Source organism: Hyperolius riggenbachi, chromosome 3, assembly GCF_040937935.1.
Source record: "Hyperolius riggenbachi isolate aHypRig1 chromosome 3, aHypRig1.pri, whole genome shotgun sequence".
NCBI lineage: Eukaryota > Metazoa > Chordata > Amphibia > Anura > Hyperoliidae > Hyperolius > Hyperolius riggenbachi.
The window spans coordinates 41,047,924-41,060,875 of NC_090648.1; the positions used below are offsets into that span (position 1 = coordinate 41,047,924).

General features: G+C 40.0%; 1 protein-coding gene and 17 non-coding genes across 18 annotated transcripts in view; all 18 read left to right on the forward strand.

Moving 5' to 3' along the window:
* Positions 1 to 12,952, forward strand: part of GUCY2D (guanylate cyclase 2D, retinal) — a 604,889-nt gene that overhangs the window by 168,713 nt on the left and 423,224 nt on the right. The gene's annotated exons all lie outside the window — the stretch shown is intronic.
* On the forward strand, positions 524 to 595 carry TRNAW-CCA (transfer RNA tryptophan (anticodon CCA)). Its single transcript has one exon. It is a non-coding gene; the product is annotated as a tRNA-Trp (tRNA).
* On the forward strand, positions 1,269 to 1,340 carry TRNAW-CCA (transfer RNA tryptophan (anticodon CCA)). The gene has a single exon. It is a non-coding gene; the product is annotated as a tRNA-Trp (tRNA).
* On the forward strand, positions 2,014 to 2,085 carry TRNAR-CCU (transfer RNA arginine (anticodon CCU)). Its single transcript has one exon. It is a non-coding gene; the product is annotated as a tRNA-Arg (tRNA).
* On the forward strand, positions 2,759 to 2,830 carry TRNAW-CCA (transfer RNA tryptophan (anticodon CCA)). Its single transcript has one exon. It is a non-coding gene; the product is annotated as a tRNA-Trp (tRNA).
* Positions 3,503 to 3,574, forward strand: TRNAW-CCA (transfer RNA tryptophan (anticodon CCA)). Its single transcript has one exon. It is a non-coding gene; the product is annotated as a tRNA-Trp (tRNA).
* TRNAW-CCA (transfer RNA tryptophan (anticodon CCA)) lies at positions 4,247 to 4,318 on the forward strand. Its single transcript has one exon. It is a non-coding gene; the product is annotated as a tRNA-Trp (tRNA).
* On the forward strand, positions 4,992 to 5,063 carry TRNAW-CCA (transfer RNA tryptophan (anticodon CCA)). The gene has a single exon. It is a non-coding gene; the product is annotated as a tRNA-Trp (tRNA).
* On the forward strand, positions 5,716 to 5,787 carry TRNAW-CCA (transfer RNA tryptophan (anticodon CCA)). The gene has a single exon. It is a non-coding gene; the product is annotated as a tRNA-Trp (tRNA).
* Positions 6,461 to 6,532, forward strand: TRNAW-CCA (transfer RNA tryptophan (anticodon CCA)). The gene has a single exon. It is a non-coding gene; the product is annotated as a tRNA-Trp (tRNA).
* On the forward strand, positions 7,185 to 7,257 carry TRNAW-CCA (transfer RNA tryptophan (anticodon CCA)). The gene has a single exon. It is a non-coding gene; the product is annotated as a tRNA-Trp (tRNA).
* On the forward strand, positions 7,931 to 8,002 carry TRNAW-CCA (transfer RNA tryptophan (anticodon CCA)). The gene has a single exon. It is a non-coding gene; the product is annotated as a tRNA-Trp (tRNA).
* TRNAW-CCA (transfer RNA tryptophan (anticodon CCA)) lies at positions 8,676 to 8,747 on the forward strand. Its single transcript has one exon. It is a non-coding gene; the product is annotated as a tRNA-Trp (tRNA).
* On the forward strand, positions 9,400 to 9,472 carry TRNAW-CCA (transfer RNA tryptophan (anticodon CCA)). Its single transcript has one exon. It is a non-coding gene; the product is annotated as a tRNA-Trp (tRNA).
* TRNAW-CCA (transfer RNA tryptophan (anticodon CCA)) lies at positions 10,146 to 10,217 on the forward strand. Its single transcript has one exon. It is a non-coding gene; the product is annotated as a tRNA-Trp (tRNA).
* On the forward strand, positions 10,890 to 10,961 carry TRNAW-CCA (transfer RNA tryptophan (anticodon CCA)). The gene has a single exon. It is a non-coding gene; the product is annotated as a tRNA-Trp (tRNA).
* On the forward strand, positions 11,634 to 11,705 carry TRNAW-CCA (transfer RNA tryptophan (anticodon CCA)). The gene has a single exon. It is a non-coding gene; the product is annotated as a tRNA-Trp (tRNA).
* On the forward strand, positions 12,378 to 12,449 carry TRNAW-CCA (transfer RNA tryptophan (anticodon CCA)). Its single transcript has one exon. It is a non-coding gene; the product is annotated as a tRNA-Trp (tRNA).

A 12,952-nucleotide genomic window follows, 5' to 3' on the forward strand; every position in this document is an offset into this window, starting at 1 on the left:
AGCAATAAAAAATATCCCTTAGCTTGCTATGCAATTGGGCAAAGTTCTACAACCCTTCTTTTGGGGCTGCTGGTGCAGTTGTATAGAAGTGACTATAAACGCTATATTTTCATTTGAACATGACACTTTTCATGTAGCATGATGTGTTTAAGAAAGTGTTTAGTGTGGCTGCCTTTTAAAATGCTGTTAACCTTTTTCATTTGAAGAGAAAGCAAAGAAAAATAAGCAGTGGGCACAGTAGAGAGTGACTGAGGATAGAAGCATTGTGTGGCATTTCTGGTATTCTCTTTTTTGCTTAAAATTGTGTAGAGAAGAGAACGCTGGGACCCTCTGTGAGTATAGCATTATTAGCAGTAAACCATTGTTGTCATTGTAAACAAAAGAAAGTCTCTTAGGGCGTCGATCAAACAGTTCCAAAAACTGTCAGTATAACATTACTAGCAGTAAACCCATATTGTCATTGTAAAGAAAAGAAAATCTCTTAGGCCGTCGATGTAACTTTTCCAATACAAAAGAATGCAGGGACCTCGTGGCGCAACGGTAGTGCGTCTGACTCCAGATCAGAAGGTTGCGTGTTCAAATCATGTCGGGGTCAGTGAGCTTTTTCACACAAGCTCATGTCTTCACATGGACTCCTTGAAATGCTGTAACCGATTGGTAATATTCTGAAAGGGCAAAACATTGAAAGTACACTTAGCTCACTATCCTCATAGGAGCTGAGAAAGTACACTGTCCACTCTCTCACAGCAATAAAAAATATCCCTTAGCTTGCTACGCAATTGGGCAAAGTTCTACAACCCTTCTTTTGGGGCTGCTGGTGCAGTTGTATAGAAGTGACTATAAACGCTATATTTTCATTTGAACATGACACTTTTCATGTAGCATGATGTGTTTAAGAATGTGTTTAGTGTGGCTGCCTTTTAAAATGCTGTTAACCTTTTTCATTTGAAGAGAAAGCAAAGAAAAATAAGCAGTGGGCACAGTAGTGAGTGTCTGAGGATAGAAGCATTGTGTGGCATTTCTGGTATTCTCTTTTTTGCTTAAAATTGTGTAGAGAAGAGAACGCTGGTACCCTCTGTGAGTATAGCATTATTAGCAGTAAACCATTGTTGTCATTGTAAACAAAAGAAAGTCTCTTAGGTCGTCGATCAAACAGTTCCAAAAACTGTCAGTATAACATTACTAGCAGTAAACCCATATTGTCATTGTAAAGAAAAGAAAGTCTCTTAGGCCGTCGATGTAACTTTTCCAATACTAAAGAAAGCAGGGACCTCGTGGCGCAACGGTAGCGCGTCTGACTCCAGATCAGAAGGTTGCGTGTTCAAATCACGTCGGGGTCAGTGAGCTTTTTCACACAAGCCCATGTCTTCACATGGACTCCTTGAAATGCTGTAACCGATTGGTAATATTCTGAAAGGGCAAAACATTGAAAGTACACTTAGCTCACTATCCTCATAGGAGCTGAGAAAGTACACTGTCCACTCTCTCACAGCAATAAAAAATATCCCTTAGCTTGCTACGCAATTGGGCAAAGTTCTACAACCCTTCTTTTGGGGCTGCTGGTGCAGTTGTATAGAAGGGACTATAAATGCTATATTTTCATTTGAACATGACACTTTTTATGTAGCATGATGTGTATAAGAATGTGTTTAGTGTGGCTGCCTTTTAAAATGCTGTTAACCTTTTTCATTTGAAGAGAAAGCAAAGAAAAATAAGCAGTGGGCACAGTAGTGAGTGTCTGAGGATAGAAGCATTGTGTGGCATTTCTGGTATTCTCTTTTTTGCTTAAAATTGTGTAGAGAAGAGAACGCTGGTACCCTCTGTGAGTATAGCATTATTAGCAGTAAACCATTGTTGTCATTGTAAACAAAAGAAAGTCTCTTAGGGCGTCGATCAAACAGTTCCAAAAACTGTCAGTATAACATTACTAGCAGTAAACCCATATTGTCATTGTAAAGAAAAGAAAATCTCTTAGGCCGTCGATGTAACTTTTCCAATACAAAAGAATGCATGGACCTCGTGGCGCAACGGTAGCGCGTCTGACTCCTGATCAGAAGGTTGCGTGTTCAAATTACGTCGGGGTCAGTGAGCTTTTTCACACAAGCCCATGTCTTCACATGGACTCCTTGAAATGCTGTAACCGATTGGTAATATTCTGAAAGGGCAAAACATTGAAAGTACACTTAGCTCACTATCCTCATAGGAGCTGAGAAAGTACACTGTCCACTCTCTCACAGCAATAAAAAATATCCCTTAGCTTGCTACGCAATTGGGCAAAGTTCTACAACCCTTCTTTTGGGGCTGCTGGTGCAGTTGTATAGAAGTGACTATAAACGCTATATTTTCATTTGAACATGACACTTTTCATGTAGCATGATGTGTTTAAGAAAGTGTTTAGTGTGGCTGCCTTTTAAAATGCTGTTAACCTTTTTCATTTGAAGAGAAAGCAAAGAAAAATAAGCAGTGGGCACAGTAGTGAGTGACTGAGGATAGAAGCATTGTGTGGCATTTCTGGTATTCTCTTTTTTGCTTAAAATTGTGTAGAGAAGAGAACGCTGGGACCCTCTGTGAGTATAGCATTATTAGCAGTAAACCATTGTTGTCATTGTAAACAAAAGAAAGTCTCTTAGGTCGTCGATCAAACAGTTCCAAAAACTGTCAGTATAACATTACTAGCAGTAAACCCATTTTGTCATTGTAAAGAAAAGAAAGTCTCTTAGGCCGTCGATGTAACTTTTCCAATACTAAAGAAAGCAGGGACCTCGTGGCGCAACGGTAGCGCGTCTGACTCCAGATCAGAAGGTTGCGTGTTCAAATCACGTTGGGGTCAGTGAGCTTTTTCACACAAGCCCATGTCTTCACATGGACTCCTTGAAATGCTGTAACCGATTGGAAAATTCTGAAAGGGCAAAACATTGAAAGTACACTTAGCTCACTATCCTCATAGGAGCTGAGAAAGTACACTGTCCACTCTCTCACAGCAATAAAAAATATCCCTTAGCTTGCTACGCAATTGGGCAAAGTTCTACAACCCTTCTTTTGGGGCTGCTGGTGCAGTTGTATAGAAGTGACTATAAACGCTATATTTTCATTTGAACATGACACTTTTCATGTAGCATGATGTGTTTAAGAAAGTGTTTAGTGTGGCTGCCTTTTAAAATGCTGTTAACCTTTTTCATTTGAAGAGAAAGCAAAGAAAAATAAGCAGTGGGCACAGTAGTGAGTGTCTGAGGATAGAAGCATTGTGTGGCATTTCTGGTATTCTCTTTTTTGCTTAAAATTGTGTAGAGAAGAGAACGCTGGTACCCTCTGTGAGTATAGCATTATTAGCAGTAAACCATTGTTGTCATTGTAAACAAAAGAAAGTCTCTTAGGCCGTCGATCAAACAGTTCCAAAAACTGTGAGTATAACATTACTAGCAGTAAAGCCATATTGTCATTGTAAAGAAAAGAAAGTCTCTTAGGCCATCGATGTAACTGTTCCAATTCTAAAGAAAGCAGGGACCTCGTGGCGCAACAGTAGCGCGTCTGACTCCAGATCAGAAGGTTGCGTGTTCAAATCACGTTGGGGTCAGTGAGCTTTTTCACACAAGCCCATGTCTTCACATGGACTCCTTGAAATGCTGTAACCGATTGGAAAATTCTGAAAGGGCAAAACATTGAAAGTACACTTAGCTCACTATCCTCATAGGAGCTGAGAAAGTACACTGTCCACTCTCTCACAGCAATAAAAAATATCCCTTAGCTTGCTACGCAATTGGGCAAAGTTCTACAACCCTTCTTTTGGGGCTGCTGGTGCAGTTGTATAGAAGTGACTATAAACGCTATATTTTCATTTGAACATGACACTTTTCATGTAGCATGATGTGTTTAAGAAAGTGTTTAGTGTGGCTGCCTTTTAAAATGCTGTTAACCTTTTTCATTTGAAGAGAAAGCAAAGAAAAATAAGCAGTGGGCACAGTAGTGAGTGTCTGAGGATAGAAGCATTGTGTGGCATTTCTGGTATTCTCTTTTTTGCTTAAAATTGTGTAGAGAAGAGAACGCTGGTACCCTCTGTGAGTATAGCATTATTAGCAGTAAACCATTGTTGTCATTGTAAACAAAAGAAAGTCTCTTAGGCCGTCGATCAAACAGTTCCAAAAACTGTGAGTATAACATTACTAGCAGTAAACGCATATTGTCATTGTAAAGAAAAGAAAGTCTCTTAGGCCGTCGATGTAACTGTTCCAATATGAAAGAATGCAGGGAACTCGTGGCGCAACGGTAGCGCGTCTGACTCCAGATCAGAAGGTTGCGTGTTCAAATCACGTTGGGGTCAGTGAGCTTTTTCACACAAGCCCATGTCTTCACATGGACTCCTTGAAATGCTGTAACCGATTGGTAATATTCTGAAAGGGCAAAACATTGAAAGTACACTTAGCTCACTATCCTCATAGGAGCTGAGAAAGTACACTGTCCACTCTCTCACAGCAATAAAAAATATCCCTTAGCTTGCTACGCAATTGGGCAAAGTTCTACAACCCTTCTTTTGGGGCTGCTGGTGCAGTTGTATAGAAGTGACTATAAACGCTATATTTTCATTTGAACATGACACTTTTCATGTAGCATGATGTGTTTAAGAAAGTGTTTAGTGTGGCTGCCTTTTAAAATGCTGTTAACCTTTTTCATTTGAAGAGAAAGCAAAGAAAAATAAGCAGTGGGCACAGTAGTGAGTGTCTGAGGATAGAAGCATTGTGTGGCATTTCTGGTATTCTCTTATTTGCTTAAAATTGTGTAGAGAAGAGAACGCTGGTACCCTCTGTGAGTATAGCATTATTAGCAGTAAACCATTGTTGTCATTGTAAACAAAAGAAAGTCTCTTAGGCCGTCGATCAAACAGTTCCAAAAACTGTCAGTATAACATTACTAACAGTAAACCCATATTGTCATTGTAAAGAAAAGAAAGTCTCTTAGGCCGTCGATGTAACTTTTCCAATTCTAAAGAAAGCAGGGACCTCGTGGCGCAACGGTAGCGCGTCTGACTCCAGATCAGAAGGTTGCGTGTTCAAATCACGATGGGGTCAGTGAGCTTTTTCACACAAGCCCATGTCTTCACATGGACTCCTTGAAATGCTGTAAGGGCAAAACATTGAAAGTACACTTAGCTCACTATCCTCATAGGAGCTGAGAAAGTACACTGTCCACTCTCTCACAGCAATAAAAATTATCCCTTAGCTTGCTACGCAATTGGGCAAAGTTCTACAACCCTTCTTTTGGGGCTGCTGGTGCAGTTGTATAGAAGTGACTATAAACGCTATATTTTCATTTGAACATGACACTTTTCATGTAGCATGATGTGTTTAAGAATGTGTTTAGTGTGGCTGCCTTTTAAAATGCTGTTAACCTTTTTCATTTGAAGAGAAAGCAAAGAAAAATAAGCAGTGGGCACAGTAGTGAGTGACTGAGGATAGAAGCATTGTGTGGCATTTCTGGTATTCTCTTTTTTGCTTAAAATTGTGTAGAGAAGAGAACGCTGGTACCCTCTGTGAGTATAGCATTATTAGCAGTAAACCATTGTTGTCATTGTAAACAAAAGAAAGTCTCTTAGGCCGTCGATCAAACAGTTCCAAAAACTGTGAGTATAACATTACTAGCAGTAAACGCATATTGTCATTGTAAAGAAAAGAAAGTCTCTTAGGCCGTCGATGTAACTGTTCCAATATGAAAGAATGCAGGGAACTCGTGGCGCAACGGTAGCGCGTCTGACTCCAGATCAGAAGGTTGCGTGTTCAAATCACGTTGGGGTCAGTGAGCTTTTTCACACAAGCCCATGTCTTCACATGGACTCCTTGAAATGCTGTAACCGATTGGTAATATTCTGAAAGGGCAAAACATTGAAAGTACACTTAGCTCACTATCCTCATAGGAGCTGAGAAAGTACACTGTCCACTCTCTCACAGCAATAAAAAATATCCCTTAGCTTGCTACGCAATTGGGCAAAGTTCTACAACCCTTCTTTTGGGGCTGCTGGTGCAGTTGTATAGAAGTGACTATAAACGCTATATTTTCATTTGAACATGACACTTTTCATGTAGCATGATGTGTTTAAGAAAGTGTTTAGTGTGGCTGCCTTTTAAAATGCTGTTAACCTTTTTCATTTGAAGAGAAAGCAAAGAAAAATAAGCAGTGGGCACAGTAGTGAGTGTCTGAGGATAGAAGCATTGTGTGGCATTTCTGGTATTCTCTTATTTGCTTAAAATTGTGTAGAGAAGAGAACGCTGGTACCCTCTGTGAGTATAGCATTATTAGCAGTAAACCATTGTTGTCATTGTAAACAAAAGAAAGTCTCTTAGGCCGTCGATCAAACAGTTCCAAAAACTGTCAGTATAACATTACTAACAGTAAACCCATATTGTCATTGTAAAGAAAAGAAAGTCTCTTAGGCCGTCGATGTAACTTTTATAATTCTAAAGAAAGCAGGGACCTCGTGGCGCAACGGTAGCGCGTCTGACTCCAGATCAGAAGGTTGCGTGTTCAAATCACGATGGGGTCAGTGAGCTTTTTCACACAAGCCCATGTCTTCACATGGACTCCTTGAAATGCTGTAAGGGCAAAACATTGAAAGTACACTTAGCTCACTATCCTCATAGGAGCTGAGAAAGTACACTGTCCACTCTCTCACAGCAATAAAAATTATCCCTTAGCTTGCTACGCAATTGGGCAAAGTTCTACAACCCTTCTTTTGGGGCTGCTGGTGCAGTTGTATAGAAGTGACTATAAACGCTATATTTTCATTTGAACATGACACTTTTCATGTAGCATGATGTGTTTAAGAATGTGTTTAGTGTGGCTGCCTTTTAAAATGCTGTTAACCTTTTTCATTTGAAGAGAAAGCAAAGAAAAATAAGCAGTGGGCACAGTAGTGAGTGACTGAGGATAGAAGCATTGTGTGGCATTTCTGGTATTCTCTTTTTTGCTTAAAATTGTGTAGAGAAGAGAACGCTGGGACCCTCTGTGAGTATAGCAATTTTAGCAGTAAACCATTGTTGTCATTGTAAACAAAAGAAAGTCTCTTAGGGCGTCGATCAAACAGTTCCAAAAACTGCCAGTATAACATTACTAGCAGTAAACCCATATTGTCATTGTAAAGAAAAGAAAATCTCTTAGGCCGTCGATGTAACTTTTCCAATACAAAAGAATGCAGGGACCTCGTGGCGCAACGGTAGCGCGTCTGACTCCAGATCAGAAGGTTGCGTGTTCAAATCAAGTCGGGGGTCAGTGAGCTTTTTCACACAAGCCCATGTCTTCACATGGACTCCTTGAAATGCTGTAACCGATTGGTAATATTCTGAAAGGGCAAAACATTGAAAGTACACTTAGCTCACTATCCTCATAGGAGCTGAGAAAGTCCACTGTCCACTCTCTCACAGCAATAAAAAATATCCCTTAGCTTGCTACGCAATTGGGCAAAGTTCTACAACCCTTCTTTTGGGGCTGCTGGTGCAGTTGTATAGAAGTGACTATAAACGCTATATTTTCATTTGAACATGACACTTTTCATGTAGCATGATGTGTTTAAGAAAGTGTTTAGTGTGGCTGCCTTTTAAAATGCTGTTAACCTTTTTCATTTGAAAAGAAAGCAAAGAAAAATAAGCAGTGGGCACAGTAGTGAGTGTCTGAGGATAGAAGCATTGTGTGGCATTTCTGGTATTCTCTTTTTTGCTTAAAATTGTGTAGAGAAGAGAACGCTGGTACCCTCTGTGAGTATAGCATTATTAGCAGTAAACCATTGTTGTCATTGTAAACAAAAGAAAGTCTCTTAGGCCGTCGATCAAACAGTTCCAAAAACTGTGAGTATAACATTACTAGCAGTAAACGCATATTGTCATTGTAAAGAAAAGAAAGTCTCTTAGGCCGTCGATGTAACTGTTCCAATATGAAAGAATGCAGGGAACTCGTGGCGCAACGGTAGCGCGTCTGACTCCAGATCAGAAGGTTGCGTGTTCAAATCACGTTGGGGTCAGTGAGCTTTTTCACACAAGCCCATGTCTTCACATGGACTCCTTGAAATGCTGTAACCGATTGGTAATATTCTGAAAGGGCAAAACATTGAAAGTACACTTAGCTCACTATCCTCATAGGAGCTGAGAAAGTACACTGTCCACTCTCTCACAGCAATAAAAAATATCCCTTAGCTTGCTACGCAATTGGGCAAAGTTCTACAACCCTTCTTTTGGGGCTGCTGGTGCAGTTGTATAGAAGTGACTATAAACGCTATATTTTCATTTGAACATGACACTTTTCATGTAGCATGATGTGTTTAAGAAAGTGTTTAGTGTGGCTGCCTTTTAAAATGCTGTTAACCTTTTTCATTTGAAGAGAAAGCAAAGAAAAATAAGCAGTGGGCACAGTAGTGAGTGTCTGAGGATAGAAGCATTGTGTGGCATTTCTGGTATTCTCTTATTTGCTTAAAATTGTGTAGAGAAGAGAACGCTGGTACCCTCTGTGAGTATAGCATTATTAGCAGTAAACCATTGTTGTCATTGTAAACAAAAGAAAGTCTCTTAGGCCGTCGATCAAACAGTTCCAAAAACTGTCAGTATAACATTACTAACAGTAAACCCATATTGTCATTGTAAAGAAAAGAAAGTCTCTTAGGCCGTCGATGTAACTTTTATAATTCTAAAGAAAGCAGGGACCTCGTGGCGCAACGGTAGCGCGTCTGACTCCAGATCAGAAGGTTGCGTGTTCAAATCACGATGGGGTCAGTGAGCTTTTTCACACAAGCCCATGTCTTCACATGGACTCCTTGAAATGCTGTAAGGGCAAAACATTGAAAGTACACTTAGCTCACTATCCTCATAGGAGCTGAGAAAGTACACTGTCCACTCTCTCACAGCAATAAAAATTATCCCTTAGCTTGCTACGCAATTGGGCAAAGTTCTACAACCCTTCTTTTGGGGCTGCTGGTGCAGTTGTATAGAAGTGACTATAAACGCTATATTTTCATTTGAACATGACACTTTTCATGTAGCATGATGTGTTTAAGAATGTGTTTAGTGTGGCTGCCTTTTAAAATGCTGTTAACCTTTTTCATTTGAAGAGAAAGCAAAGAAAAATAAGCAGTGGGCACAGTAGTGAGTGACTGAGGATAGAAGCATTGTGTGGCATTTCTGGTATTCTCTTTTTTGCTTAAAATTGTGTAGAGAAGAGAACGCTGGGACCCTCTGTGAGTATAGCAATTTTAGCAGTAAACCATTGTTGTCATTGTAAACAAAAGAAAGTCTCTTAGGGCGTCGATCAAACAGTTCCAAAAACTGCCAGTATAACATTACTAGCAGTAAACCCATATTGTCATTGTAAAGAAAAGAAAATCTCTTAGGCCGTCGATGTAACTTTTCCAATACAAAAGAATGCAGGGACCTCGTGGCGCAACGGTAGCGCGTCTGACTCCAGATCAGAAGGTTGCGTGTTCAAATCAAGTCGGGGGTCAGTGAGCTTTTTCACACAAGCCCATGTCTTCACATGGACTCCTTGAAATGCTGTAACCGATTGGTAATATTCTGAAAGGGCAAAACATTGAAAGTACACTTAGCTCACTATCCTCATAGGAGCTGAGAAAGTCCACTGTCCACTCTCTCACAGCAATAAAAAATATCCCTTAGCTTGCTACGCAATTGGGCAAAGTTCTACAACCCTTCTTTTGGGGCTGCTGGTGCAGTTGTATAGAAGTGACTATAAACGCTATATTTTCATTTGAACATGACACTTTTCATGTAGCATGATGTGTTTAAGAAAGTGTTTAGTGTGGCTGCCTTTTAAAATGCTGTTAACCTTTTTCATTTGAAAAGAAAGCAAAGAAAAATAAGCAGTGGGCACAGTAGTGAGTGTCTGAGGATAGAAGCATTGTGTGGCATTTCTGGTATTCTCTTTTTTGCTTAAAATTGTGTAGAGAAGAGAACGCTGGTACCCTCTGTGAGTATAGCATTATTAGCAGTAAACCATTGTTGTCATTGTAAACAAAAGAAAGTCTCTTAGGTCGTCGATCAAACAGTTCCAAAAACTGTCAGTATAACATTACTAGCAGTAAACCCATTTTGTCATTGTAAAGAAAAGAAAGTCTCTTAGGCCGTCGATGTAACTTTTCCAATACTAAAGAAAGCAGGGACCTCGTGGCGCAACGGTAGCGCATCTGACTCCAGATCAGAAGGTTGCGTGTTTAAATCACGTTGGGGTCAGTGAGCTTTTTCACACAAGCCCATGTCTTCACATGGACTCCTTGAAATGCTGTAACCGATTGGAAAATTCTGAAAGGGCAAAACATTGAAAGTACACTTAGCTCACTATCCTCATAGGAGCTAAGAAAGTACACTGTCCACTCTCTCACAGCAATAAAAAATATCCCTTAGCTTGCTACGCAATTGGGCAAAGTTCTACAACCCTTCTTTTGGGGCTGCTGGTGCAGTTGTATAGAAGTGACTATAAACGCTATATTTTCATTTGAACATGACACTTTTCATGTAGCATGATGTGTTTAAGAAAGTGTTTAGTGTGGCTGCCTTTTAAAATGCTGTTAACCTTTTTCATTTGAAGAGAAAGCAAAGAAAAATAAGCAGTGGGCACAGTAGTGAGTGTCTGAGGATAGAAGCATTGTGTGGCATTTCTGGTATTCTCTTTTTTGCTTAAAATTGTGTAGAGAAGAGAACGCTGGTACCCTCTGTGAGTATAGCATTATTAGCAGTAAACCATTGTTGTCATTGTAAACAAAAGAAAGTCTCTTAGGCCGTCGATCAAACAGTTCCAAAAACTGTGAGTATAACATTACTAGCAGTAAAGCCATATTGTCATTGTAAAGAAAAGAAAGTCTCTTAGGCCGTCGATGTAACTGTTCCAATTCTAAAGAAAGCAGGGACCTCGTGGCGCAACAGTAGCGCGTCTGACTCCAGATCAGAAGGTTGCGTGTTCAAATCACGTTGGGGTCAGTGAGCTTTTTCACACAAGCCCATGTCTTCACATGGACTCCTTGAAATGCTGTAACCGATTGGAAAATTCTGAAAGGGCAAAACATTGAAAGTACACTTAGCTTACTATCCTCATAGGAGCTGAGAAAGTACACTGTCCACTCTCTCACAGCAATAAAAAATATCCCTTAGCTTGCTACGCAATTGGGCAAAGTTCTACAACCCTTCTTTTGGGGCTGCTGGTGCAGTTGTATAGAAGTGACTATAAACGCTATATTTTCATTTGAACATGACACTTTTCATGTAGCATGATGTGTTTAAGAAAGTGTTTAGTGTGGCTGCCTTTTAAAATGCTGTTAACCTTTTTCATTTGAAGAGAAAGCAAAGAAAAATAAGCAGTGGGCACAGTAGTGAGTGTCTGAGGATAGAAGCATTGTGTGGCATTTCTGGTATTCTCTTTTTTGCTTAAAATTGTGTAGAGAAGAGAACGCTGGTACCCTCTGTGAGTATAGCATTATTAGCAGTAAACCATTGTTGTCATTGTAAACAAAAGAAAGTCTCTTAGGCCGTCGATCAAACAGTTCCAAAAACTGTGAGTATAACATTACTAGCAGTAAACGCATATTGTCATTGTAAAGAAAAGAAAGTCTCTTAGGCCGTCGATGTAACTGTTCCAATATGAAAGAATGCAGGGACCTCGTGGCGCAACGGTAGCGCGTCTGACTCCAGATCAGAAGGTTGCGTGTTCAAATCACGTTGGGGTCAGTGAGATTTTTCACACAAGCCCATGTCTTCACATGGACTCCTTGAAATGCTGTAACCGATTGGTAATATTCTGAAAGGGCAAAACATTGAAAGTACACTTAGCTCACTATCCTCATAGGAGCTGAGAAAGTACACTGTCCACTCTCTCACAGCAATAAAAAATATCCCTTAGCTTGCTATGCAATTGGGCAAAGTTCTACAACCCTTCTTTTGGGCTGCTGGTGCAGTTGTATAGAAGTGACTATAAACGCTATATTTTCATTTGAACATGACACTTTTCATGTAGCATGATGTGTTTAAGAAAGTGTTTAGTGTGGCTGCCTTTTAAAATGCTGTTAACCTTTTTCATTTGAAGAGAAAGCAAAGAAAAATAAGCAGTGGGCACAGTAGAGAGTGACTGAGGATAGAAGCATTGTGTGGCATTTCTGGTATTCTCTTTTTTGCTTAAAATTGTGTAGAGAAGAGAACGCTGGGACCCTCTGTGAGTATAGCATTATTAGCAGTAAACCATTGTTGTCATTGTAAACAAAAGAAAGTCTCTTAGGCCGTCGATCAAACAGTTCCAAAAACTGTGAGTATAACATTACTAGCAGTAAACCCATAATGTCATTGTAAAGAAAAGAAAGTCTCTTAGGCCGTCGATGTAACTTTTCCAATACTAAAGAAAGCAGGGACCTCGTGGCGCAACGGTAGCGCGTCTGACTCCAGATCAGAAGGTTGCGTGTTCAAATCACGTCGGGGTCAGTGAGCTTTTTCACACAAGCCCATGTCTTCACATGGACTCCTTGAAATGCTGTAACCGATTGGTAATATTCTGAAAGGGCAAAACATTGAAAGTACACTTAGCTCACTATCCTCATAGGAGCTGAGAAAGTACACTGTCCACTCTCTCACAGCAATAAAAATTATCCCTTAGCTTGCTACGCAATTGGGCAAAGTTCTACAACCCTTCTTTTGGGGCTGCTGGTGCAGTTGTATAGAAGTGACTATAAACGCTATATTTTCATTTGAACATGACACTTTTCATGTAGCATGATGTGTTTAAGAATGTGTTTAGTGTGGCTGCCTTTTAAAATGCTGTTAACCTTTTTCATTTGAAGAGAAAGCAAAGAAAAATAAGCAGTGGGCACAGTAGTGAGTGACTGAGGATAGAAGCATTGTGTGGCATTTCTGGTATTCTCTTTTTTGCTTAAAATTGTGTAGAGAAGAGAACGCTGGGACCCTCTGTGAGTATAGCATTATTAGCA